The sequence below is a fragment of the Polistes canadensis genome, unplaced genomic scaffold (assembly GCF_001313835.1).
Source record: "Polistes canadensis isolate GaletaPanama2010 unplaced genomic scaffold, ASM131383v1 scaffold_610, whole genome shotgun sequence".
Taxonomy (NCBI): Eukaryota; Metazoa; Arthropoda; class Insecta; order Hymenoptera; family Vespidae; genus Polistes; species Polistes canadensis.
In genome coordinates this window covers 20,569-33,000 of record NW_014570157.1, presented here as the reverse complement: position 1 = coordinate 33,000, position 12,432 = coordinate 20,569, and the positions used below count along the sequence as shown (strand labels likewise).

The window sequence follows — 12,432 nt, the reverse complement described above, 5'->3', positions numbered from 1 at the left end:
GCACCATTCGATTCAGCGTCGTCGAATTACCATTATATCAAGTTTTACCAAAATAAACAAATTCTGGTAGTTTGCCTTTATTTCAGTGGACTAAAAAGGAATTTAGCGCAACAGAAAATTCGGATAAAATGCATAGATATAAATATACCCGACAGAGGATTTTACAAAAGAAATAGAGAATATTTATGTAGGATCACGGGGTTTTATTGCGTTGACAAATATTCAAAGATTATCGAGAGCTAACATAGCTATCGCATTTGGTATCTTATCACGAATTCTAAAACTTGGAGAGTGGTGTATTTGGTTAGTTACCCTCACACCAAGGTCACATCGGTTCCCTTGGAGGAACATACCTTAGAAGTGGCAGGGGAAGAAGACCACTACGTCTCAAGTTAGTTGCTTTAGTTGTCCATACTTGTTAGGCAGAATCACACTTAGGTGATCCGCACATAATTCAATTCATCGCACAAATTCGGTTAGTCAGTAATTCTGAGGCTACTACTAGTAATAAACAACAAGAGTAGAGCRGATAGTTACACATAGTCCAAGCATTACACTGATCTGTTGTAGAACGAGTAATAAAAATATTATATAATATGTTGGGCCAGCTTAACGTACGAGATCTCAAGAGGGCCGAAAGAGACACAGCGATACGATGACTAAATCTTGGGAAATGTGGTGATTCGTTGGATTGTGAGGTATGTGTGTGAGGTAAAATGACCAGAGTTKTTGTTTCTAGGTCTCAGAAATCACCGATTACAAATCGTGAGGTTAGCCCGCATCTCGAGGGGAAGTGTTAGTAATGGATGTAATAGCGCACACGGCGATATGCGTCCTCTGCCCTGCGATTGGCGAACATCCTAGTAACTTGTAACAGYGCGCCCCTTGGCACTGCTATGTGTTGTAACACGGATACACTTCGTGCACCCCCACAATATCGTATCATCCTTTGCCTAGACAACACGTGGTTACACATCGATAATAGTTATTCTATTATATATACTGCTGCGTTTAACTCCGCTAGCAAGCTRCTTAGACTCTCTTTACTCTTAAACTCTTCTATCTTTTAAATTCTTCGACTCTCKTATATCTTATCTTAGAAACGGTTTGAAGAATGGGAAGGCAAGATAAAAACATTTTGATATTCTTAATATTCTCAAAATGATTGAGCCGCGTATTTCGAATATACGCTAAAAATCTATAATCTTTACAAGTGGTAAATAAATCGTTATCACGTTGAGTGCTACTACACGACTTCTGAAGGAAATCCTCGTCAGGCCACGCTCGTTATTTAGCATTGMATAAATGTAAAATAAATGTAAATAACTTCAAATAACTTCAAAAAATAAAGACCAAATAAATAAAATAAATAATTAACARTAATATGAGTTTTTTTCGCTTCAATTTGTACCTGTAATCACAGGYTAAGCTGATGGTTCGCAAAGTAAATTAGAAGTTGACGAAAAATTCGCAGACAATTCATATCCTTGTGCAATCATTTTTCTTTGCAGCCTATACAACCTACAACGTTCCACATTAGTTTGTGGTTTGTTTTCCTTATTTTTCTTACTCTTCTTCCTATGAAAACGATATTGACTTAAATACCATTAGAACTTGGATGGGTGACCACTTGAGGAAAAAAAATGAGAGGAAGAAGAGAAGTCACTTCATTCCGTAAATTTGAAATCGCTTTGCCCGCGCATCGTAAATATCGACAACTTCGTGGTGTCGATTTTTACTCTCACCACTTTTTCCCAAACGCTCCAAAAGAAGTATAACTTCAAAAATATATTTTGTGATCGACCGATTGTAGAAAATTTGAATGAAAGATTTAACGTCAACTACAATTCAATACCGCCATGTCCTGATAATTATTCAAGACGACCTTGTTCTCGTCGTGAAAATAGAACATAATGATTGAGCTCAAGGCCGTAGGCACTCAACATGCTTCCGGAACCATACAAGGTTTAGTCGAGTAAACTAAGTTCTGTACAATCTCGTGACTAGTCGTGTTCAGATGGTCCGCCAAGGATTCGGGCAATCTCTGTGGCAATAGAAGGCGTCGTATCTGGGAGAAGCAACAATTCAATCGTTCCAAGTAACGTCGACAACTATTTTCTTGATCATCCTTTCGTCTGTTCTTTCTTAAAGCTGCGCGTTTCGCACGTCTATTCAAAAACCCTTTCCCAGAAGTCACCCTTAATTTACTGGCGTCCATGTAAGTCAACAATGTCAGACAATTAAGCATCCACGTCTCCGTTTGTTCATATACGCTATGCTAAATTTAATATATATGCTTAATATAATATGTCGTTTATTCAATTTGTTCGTTTCAGTCATAACGTCAACTAGAAGACCGTAATTAGTTTTGTTATTGCATATACATTTTTCTACCGCCGGATGAACGTCCAAATTCACCGTAGTATTCTTCCTCAAGTCTATTACCTTGCTATAAATCAATCTCAGTATCGAAGAACTTTTTCCTTTTAACCCGGACGGACGATATCGTAAGCGAGTATTCTTCCATATTTTGTTGTTTCTGGATTATTATATTCTTCCTTTCTTCTTTTATCGCGATTAAACTTAACTCAGCAGCTCGTAACTTTTCATTCAATGGTAAATTCTGCAGGTCGAATAACAGACAAAATTTCTTTGTATGTCGAAATTTGTTGTCTAATTCACTCTTGACATGGTAAAAGGTACAAACGGTGTTTGCCGATCGTGCATTAATGCCTGGCTTGGCGATGGCCAACATACGAATGGAATTCTGACGTAAGTAAAACTTTCGCAGAGATTCCGGCACGTAAGCGGGACCCGTGGTTGTAGGACTTCTGGTGAAGCTAAGAAGGGCAAGAAGATTGCTTTTAAGACTAGCAATCATTTGTTTTATTTTCTCGTCCTTGTATAGATTACTAATGGATTTTCTTAGTTTTGAAACAGATGTACTTTATTACTTGAACTCGCGCTTGTATACATCAACAGCGTGCTGATTACTGCCACTRACATCAATCTTATCAGTAGCAGCATACGCACCGTGACAAAGTCATTCATTGACTTTATCTTTCCAAACACTTCTAAATCATAAGTCCGTAGTACGGGGAGCCACGACATTTGAACGGGTCCCGTACACCGCAATCTTGTAAGCTCATTTTCTCACATTCTCGTAAGAACAGATTTACTTAAAAATTTACACATGTTTCCCTTCAAGGAGGGGTGCAAGTACAACAGTTTGCCCACGTAAGGAGCTCACATAAATACTGTTCGGCAAATTTAAGGCGTTAGATCCGGTTTGTATTGCACGCTGAATAAGTTTAGTAGCGGCGGCGTTAGTGAAGTTGCAAGGGCGCGCTTTATCATGCGAAATACATGATAGAGCGCCTTGAAGTGTGTGGAGGGGATAGGATGCGTTGGGCCTTGTGCACGCGCTTCACTTACATTTTGGCTAGCTCAGAAAGCTGTTTGTTTCCTAATAAGAGAGTTCCGCAATATTGGCATTGTTCTATTCAGCTTAGCTGGCGTGTGCGAGGTTTGGTGAAAGGTGCGTGGAGTAGCACAAGCGAGAGGCAGGTGCGAAGATGGTTTTTGGTTCCTGTCACCAAAAGACTTGTAGTCGGGCAGTTGCATCAAAAGATTTGTAACGTGTCGGCGGGCTACCATCGAGGGAAGGGTTGTAGCCGCTCAGGTTACAACCAGAAATTTGTGGTTTGGTGCCTGCCACCAAGAGAGTGTAGCTATTTACTAGCCTACCAACGAAAGAACGCTTGTAGCCGCCCAGACTACAACTAGAGGTTTGTACTAATACTGGCTAGCACCGTGGATGAGACTTGTAGTCGGGCAGTTGCAACGAAAGATTTGTAACGTGTCGGCGGGCTACCAACGAGGGAGGGATTGTAACCGGACGGGCTACAACCAGAGATTTGTACCAGTACTGGCTGCCATTGTGGGATAAGGTTGTAGCTAGACAGGCTATCATTAAGTAGTTGTAGTGCKACTTGCGATAGAGAAAAGCGTGCGTCTGTAGAGCGGATATTAGGCCGAATCCGCGAGAGTCCGGTTACGGGTTTGCAGCGGAGACGTAAGGTAAGAGAGCTCCCTATCGTGAGACCGAAAGTACACCTCGCGACGTTATTGCGCTAATATACTCTTTCTTTCAGCCTTTTGCTCATCATCATTTGTTTATACTATTTTTCCTTTACCATTTATGTATTACTTGCCGTACTTTTGCTAAAAGATCGTCACTTGTATTATTATCATTGAAGTGCAACATTTGTGATAATACCATGTATCGATGTCGAGCCATTATTTTCCGGAAAATATTCCTTTTCAACAGTTCGTCCGTAGACCAATATTCTTTCAAAATCAGTTTCTTCTAATGTGACATTAGCATTAAAATTCATAAAAATACGTACATTTCAGGGACTGAAGCATCCTTTTAACTCGTCAAATGAGAATTCTTTTTATATGCTGTACTCTGTTGTACGCATTTGAAATAATTGTTTGTCTGCTTGGTAATTTGAACGACTAATTCTTCCGAAAATATCATTTGAAAGGCGTATAAAGGTGTTGGTCTAGGGGTAGCAAGCAGGGTGTGCCGTGGTGGTCTCACAACATTGGATGACTCCGTGCTAAGGCCACCATCGCAAGAAGACGGTACTTTCATACCAGATAGAGTGGAAACACTGAGTGGGTGGAGAAGTGCCTCACCAGTAGGAGAGAAGCCAGGCGGTCCCTGGTGAAGGCTATCTGTAGAGCCAAAGTAAGTGCATGGCGAGACTTCCTCGCTACGATCGAACAAGATCCGTGGGGCAAGCCATTTGAGACGATGATGGGCAAGTTAACACATTCGTCGCCAAGCGCGATTGTGACGAGTTTCTCCCGAGGCCCAAATCCGACTATCGAAGCGATAAGCGGGAAATAGCAGGGATGTAACTCGAGTAGGCACTCGAGTAACGTTTTCCATTCTTAACATTCATAAAATTCCCCATTTGATTCATAACAAAGTATCGGAAAATTCTATCCGTTTTTACCTTTTGTTTCATTCTAAAACCGGACAAAGCTTTCCGGTAAACCTAATATTTAGTTCTAAATATATAGCGATAAGGTTTTCGGCTAGTGGACTGTCTGGGATCTCACCGCAGTTATCGCAGATCTTTCATTTGAGAAACATACTTTTATCCTCAAAATGTTCATTGGACAGTGTAAAAATATAGTTGAAAATGAGGAGAGCAGAGGTGAGGAAGTAGTGTGTTTTAGAAGAAAAGTGTTAAATAGAATTTCATCGAGTTCAAGCTCCGATACTGAGGAATCATATGCAAGTAAAAACCTTGACCACATGTTAGAAAACCTTGCTGTAGACGAAGAAGAGGAGCTGAACTTTATTGCTTATTCATTGGACCATATTCAGTGGAACGAGTTTGCTAACAGGCAACAATCATTTACGTTCACCGGAAAAAGTGGCCTTCTCATGGATTTGCCGTCTGAAATTACGACAAGTGAAGTACTTTCGCTTTTCTTGGATGAAAACCTGATAAGCCTTATAGTCACGGAGACCAACAGATATGCAGAGCAAAAATTGCAACAAGAAACGATTGAAAATGCTCGATTCAAAAGGTGGAAGCCCACCACTTGTGTAGAAATAAAAGAATTTATAGTACTGATGATTTGGATGGGTCTGGTACAGACACCGCTCGTTACATGTTGGTCAAAGGAGCCGATCAACAACTTCCCATTTCCGTGCAGTCAGATGACCCGTAATCGTTTTGAGTTACTGTTAGCAAAGTTGCATTTTGCAAATAACGAAACGATAGAAGAGGGTAGCAGACTCGGAAAAGTTTTGCCACTCCTAAATCTATTAGTAGATAATTACTAGAAAGTCTTTTTACCAGGTGAAGATATTGTAATAGACGAAACCATGGTTCTTTGGAGGGGACGACTCATGTTCAGGCAGTATTTCCCAACGAAATCCCACAAATATGGTATAAAACTATTCAAATTGTGCTCTTCTGAAGAATATACATGATCGGCGAAAGTATATTCTGGACGAGATACCAGCGGAAGTAGGCAAGTTGGCCTAGCGGAAAACGTCTGCATTGAACTAGCAGATAAATTGATAAATGAGGAACGAACTTTGTTTGTCGACAACTTTTATACCAGTTATCAGTTAGCACTAAAATGTTTACAATTCAAGACGTATGTCGTTGGGACTGTGCGGTATAACACAAAATTTATGCCGAGTTTTGTAATGTCGTACCCACTGAAGAGAGGTGATATAGTATCAAGAGAAGACGACAAAGGTATTGTGGTGCTAAAGCGATGTTAGGATGTTATCAACAAAACATCCACTTATCATGACATCAACCACGGATTCTACTCATCGCGGACTTCCTCCTAAAAAAAAACCTTTAGTGGTACTTGCTTATAATAATAGAAAAACTGGCATCGACAGGAGCGACCAGATGGTGTCATATGCCACAACGATACGGAAAAGTATCAAGTAGTATCGCAAATTAGCACTACATTTGCTTTTGGGTACCAGTGTAGTAAATGCTCACATCGTATACCAGAGAGTCAAAAATAAAAAAATTGGAATAAGAAAATTTCGAGAGCTGCTTGTTGCCGAATGGTTGTCCCCGGAAAATTCTACTAGAACAAGGAATGTGTCCCATAAGCTGGAGATTCGTACGAATCAGCAAGGCAAGCCTGTAAGAAGGACGTGTGCCCTATGTTACCAGAAGAGGAGGCAAACTGCTGAACGACAAGAAGCAAAAAAATATGTAAAAAAAACTACGACCTATTGTTCCAAGTGTCCGAATTCACCACAAATGTGTTGCAATGTTTCGATGCACATTATACGATATAGTATAATTCAGAATGTTATCTTATATAAATTAGTAAAAAGTATAGTATAAAATGTATATTTGTAGTATTTTTATGTTGTATATCCTATATTTATATTTCAATACTTATATATATATATATATATATATATATATATATATACATATATTCCATTAAATTTGTTTTAAAAATCCACCTTAAAGTCTTATTAACTTGAATAAGAAGATCGTCACACAAATATGTGTGACGGAGGCCCCACTGACGCATACTTGTCACACAAATATGTGTGACATGGCAACGAACGTGTTAAGGTCGCCACGAGAAGGTGAGTCCAACTCTTGTGAGACTGTTGGTGGGGATGACCTTAGCACCAGATGCTTACGACCATCTGGAGGGTTAAGGGTCTCACCCAGCAGATCATGGGAAAGCACTCAGCCTCGGCCAACATACTACCTGCCAAATCATGGAGTACTCAGGTCAGACAGCAAAACAACTAAGCTGCGAGTGGTGTTCAATTGCTCGAGCAAAACCACATCAGGTTACTCACTCAACGATCTCATGCACACCGCGAATTCTGTGGATTGACAAGAAACTCAAGGAGACTTATTATCATCTCATCATTGTAACTTATGGAACGAAAGCAGTTAGAAGTGCCCTCACTATTGAAAAGCAGATAGGTCGATGACATCTTGGCGGTGCTGAATCAGGCGAGTAACTCATTGAAATCGCACATCAACTCAAGAACCTCTGCAATGCGGGAGGCCTTCCACTTTCAAAATAGCAATCTACAAAGCAGAATCTGCTCAGGACGTTCTCACCGGCTCAAGAGAACTCAACAGCCATCTAATTTGACGATTGCACTAATAAAATTCTCGGATCAAAGTTGCTTTCTCAAGCTGATTTATTTATTCTCTCGTCTCATTTTTCTGACCACTCACAAGAAATCACGAAGCGTCGCATACTATCTGAGGTAGCGCAGATATTTGATCCACTTGGTTTCATATTCCCAGTTGCTTGTAGAGCTAAAATGCTTCTGCAGGAGTTTTGGCTGCATAAGATTAGCTAGGACGAATCATTACCATCTATCATTGCAGTTAGATGATTGAACATTAGAAAGGAATTCAAAACTTTGGCTAAGATCTCAATTCTCAGATGGTTCAACACCTGGACCAACTCAACGGTTGAACTTCAAGGCTTCTCTGATGCTTCACAGCTAGCGATGTCAGCTGTAGTCTACATCGTTGTCAGCTCACCGTCCACAGGCGCCAAGTCAACTTTTGTTTGTGCGAAAACGAACGTAGCATCTCCCAAATCACTACCCATACCGAGGTTAGAACTCGGCAGCGCTGCTACTCACGAAAGTCATGAAGCACACTCACGATACACTTCCGCTACCAATAGTGTCTATTCATTTGTGGACGGACTCAAGGGTGGCACTCACGTGGCACTGGAAGGACTTTGTCGGGAACAAGGTGACTCAAATACAAGGACTCATGTCTTAGGCTCATTGGAGACATGTTCCTGGCACCTCCAACTCAGCTGATGGCTATTCCAGAGTCCTTACAACTCAGTAGCTCATAGATCATCTTTTATGGTGGACGGGACCACCATGAATGACCGAATCAATGATCTCCTGGCGACTTCAAACGGCAATACCAGACGATTACAGTTCGCGCGAGGCTCGTCCTGGCGTGGCACTCTTTGTGGCAGCTCCAAACATCGAATACCATTGAGACTCTACACATCGCTACTCATCACTCAAACTTATCAGGATGACGGTTCTTTTTTTCAAGGTCGTCAAGAGACTAAGGAAACATTCCTTCACCCCACTTCCAACGATCATCCCACCGGAAGAGATGGCAGCTGCCAAGATATTTTGGATCAAGGCCACGAAAGGAGCTTTTTTCTCACACGAGATCAACCTACTCAAATCCAATTCAAATTTTGCCCACAGCACACGCCTTCACTCGACTGACCGCCTTCCTGGATCAAGAAGGAATCATCCGAGTAAGGGGTCGACTCAGCAGATCTTTACTCACATAGGAGCATTTCTTTGTCAGAGGCGAACTCTCATATCATTGCCAGAATCATCTTTGTTGGATTTTAATGTCGACCGCGAGTCCAGATGGCAACTCATTGAGCAAAAGGTTCCAACATTTCTGGAAGCATTGGATCACTCACTACCTCCACTGCATGCAGTCAACCTCAAAATGGCATCATCCGTCCAATAACATTAAAAGTCTCTTTAGTGCTTCTCACAGACGAAAGGTTCCCACCCAGCAAGTGGCACTTGGCGAGGGTCACCACTTTTCACCATGGCAAGGACGGATTCACTAGGATAGTCACGCTGAAAACTGCGAACTCAATACTCACCAGGCCAATTGCAAAGCTACCAATTTTTCCTACTCAGCCCTAGGAACACCATAACAGTTACATCAGCAACTCTGCCGCTGATAGCGGGAAAATGTTTAAGAATCAGCCTTGTTATTGAGCAGAACTTAATATCGCAATCGGTCTGTATGGGGTCAGCACCTCTCGGCGAACCTCTTCCGCATGACCTATGACACGCATGCGCGATCTTTTTCATCTTCTCTGCGGAAGTAACGGTCGTTAACGGCCATTGTCAATTCACTCTTTGTCTCATTCGTACGTGCCTAAGTTTTGTCTCTGATTTATATCTCTTTAGTGTGCTTCTCACAAGTTAAAGTTACATCGCGGGTAAACTTATCGGTCTTCTCACGTAGCGATCAAAGATTCTATCAGCATAAGGCGCGCATTAAGTACATCATCATTACACTCTTCTATCCTCGTAGAGTGCATCGTGGAACAGGTCGCTGACCTTTTAGGACACTCAACCACTCAGCTCACAGTGCATCAATAAATTCTCTATGGGGGAGTATTCAAATTGTGCAACTCACCGGTCTATATTCACATTCGTGCATATTGTTCTCATAATTATACATCTTTTTATCATTAAAGACTATTGCGCATTCACACGCACTTAGTTTGTTTTATTGCTAAGACCTTTGTAGCGAATCCTATCGTTCCCAGCGTACCTACGGCAAGGGAACATTTCAAACAGACTGCGATAAGAAAATCTTTAATTTATCTATTAGTGGCCGTATGTTTGCTAGAAGGATCGTCACTTGCTGTATTATTATCGTTGAAGTGTAACATCTGTAATAACACCATGTATCGATCTCGAGCCATTATTTTCCGGAAAATATTCCTTTTCCACAGTTCGTCCGTAGACCAATATTCTCTCAAAGACAGTTTCTTCGAACGTGCCATTAGCATTGAAATGTATAAAAATACGTATATTTCAGGGACTGAAGCATCCTTCCAGTTCGTCAAACGGGAATTCATTTTATATGCTGTATACTGTTGTACGCATTTGAAATAATTGTTTGTCTGCTTGGTAATTTGAGCGACTAATTTTTCCGAAAATATCATTTGAAAGGCGAATAAAGGTATTGATTTTGGGTTCAGATTTCCTTTTACTCCTGCATTTTGTTTGTCAAAGATATGTAGTTTAGACTGTAAATTCGTTTTTGACCACAATAATATTCCTGTTTTGTGGGAGGTCTCGATATTTGCAGGTACTTCTGAAGTATTCTTTTCCGAGGATGTACTTAGTGTTCTGTGCCGTTTTCTATTTATTCTTCATTGATCGATCAATTCTTCACTGCCTCATGATGGTGGATCGAGCTGGTACACATCATTCATCGAATCGCCTGAATCGTAATCTTTTATTTCGCTGTCGTTTCTTGTAAAATATTCTTCAATATTACTTGCCATTTTTAAGGGTGTCACGAGTAAAAGATAATCAAATAAATTATATAGGGCACTATCGTAATATGTTGTATCACTACTACGATCACAAATCTTGCAAGTAACAAGATTTGCCTCGGTTCGCGAAACAGATTCGACTGTCCGCGAAACACGCAGGCAATTGTTATAACAAGACATTGTTGGCATTTGTTTACTGTTGTTGTTAAGGAATGCATTTATATTTATCTCATACACGAATAATGGTATTACATTTGCGTAGGTGCTCGAAAAAATTGACAAACACATATATGCGTCCGTAGTTCATGCCGGTCTCTTACAGAAAACGAATATGTGTCCTTAGTCAACACCGATAGCTCTCGCCAGGCGCATATATGCGTCAATAGCATCCTAAGGGTTAAAGTTGAATTAGTTTGTTGATTAATAGTTGTTTCTATTGTTTGAGCTGCTTCTGGAACAGTTTTTGAATCATGTTCTGGAACATTTTCAGAAACAGATTCATGAACATCATCTTGAATAGTTTCTTGAACACCTCCTGGAATGGTTTTCGGAACATGTATATGATACATGTTTCAAATGTTCCACTTTATATGATTGATTTGTGTCAACAAGAGTAATTTAAACGCCTCCATCATGAATACGTAGATGCGAGTGTTCTACGATGAGCGTAGTAAAGCGTGAGTATCATAGCAATATTGCTGCATGTTTCATGCGCACTGAAGTCTTCTGGTACTTGGTGAGTACTGTGATGAGATTTACAATACCGTGGGTTTGAGTTTTTCTCTTTCCTCCAATACCAATGATTTGTATAGATGAGTGCAGGCGGTTGATGTTGTGCTGGCGGGTGAGTTGTTCGGAGATAAAAGTTAGTTCAGAACCAAGATCGATGAGTAGACGAGCATGATAAGTGGTAACTTGCGTGCGAACCTTGACGATTGCAAATGCAAGCAGCGTTTAATGATAAGTGCATGAAAAGGATGCTGTGTTGACGATTGCACCAGGGTCCTAACGAGTTGCTGATGAAATTGAGGACGTTGTTTCGCTCCTCGATGAGATTGCCGGCTTTTGGCTTCCTGATTCGTAGAGCATTGTATGGTGCTTTGCTCCACAATGCTTGCAGCACAACGATGATCGACACGAGTTCGCACTGTGACGTCCCAAGCAGTTATAGCACAACTTTGAGTTCGACGCTATGTTGCGTCGCGCAACGATGTTTAGTGTTCTGAATTGCGGGCACAACACTATGGAGTCTATGAAGTGCTTGCATTCACAGCAGTCACTATGGTATGACCATGAGTTCGCTTAAATGTCGTCCTGTGAAGTTGTGACTTGATAAGCTGTAGCCAGCTTTCTGAAGGGTTGAGACTTTTAGATCCATGGTTGAGTGTTGGTGAATTACATCCGCTCAAGTGCGCGGGCTTGTGAGTTCACGAACTCCTCTATTTAAGTGAACGTAGGGTACACGAGGGATGAGCCCAATCAGGTTTTCGAAACTTAAACTTAAAACTTAACATGAAAAGAAGTAGAACTTAATTTAATTAAGTTGGACGTTTCGTCCCTTTATTGGGACTTCTTCAGCAACTGGAAAATTTATTTTCTTATACATTTCTTATTACTTTACATGCGGTTTATACAATATAATTTTTTACATATTACCTTAATCATTAAAGCTCAGCGTCTTTTTTATTTATTTCGACATACATTTCTCTTTATAATATTCCAAACACAATACATCTAAACTTCGTTAGTTTGATCGTTATTATTCAAAAGCCTCAACAAAACTGTTTCAATCTAGACTAGTGTTTG

At 40.6% G+C, this 12,432-nt stretch overlaps 1 pseudogene; it reads right to left on the bottom strand.

The window, feature by feature from the left end:
- Positions 1-1,837: 1,837 nt before the first annotated feature.
- LOC106792744 lies at positions 1,838-4,300 on the bottom strand (annotated as a pseudogene).
- Between the last annotated feature and the right edge of the window lie 8,132 nt (positions 4,301-12,432).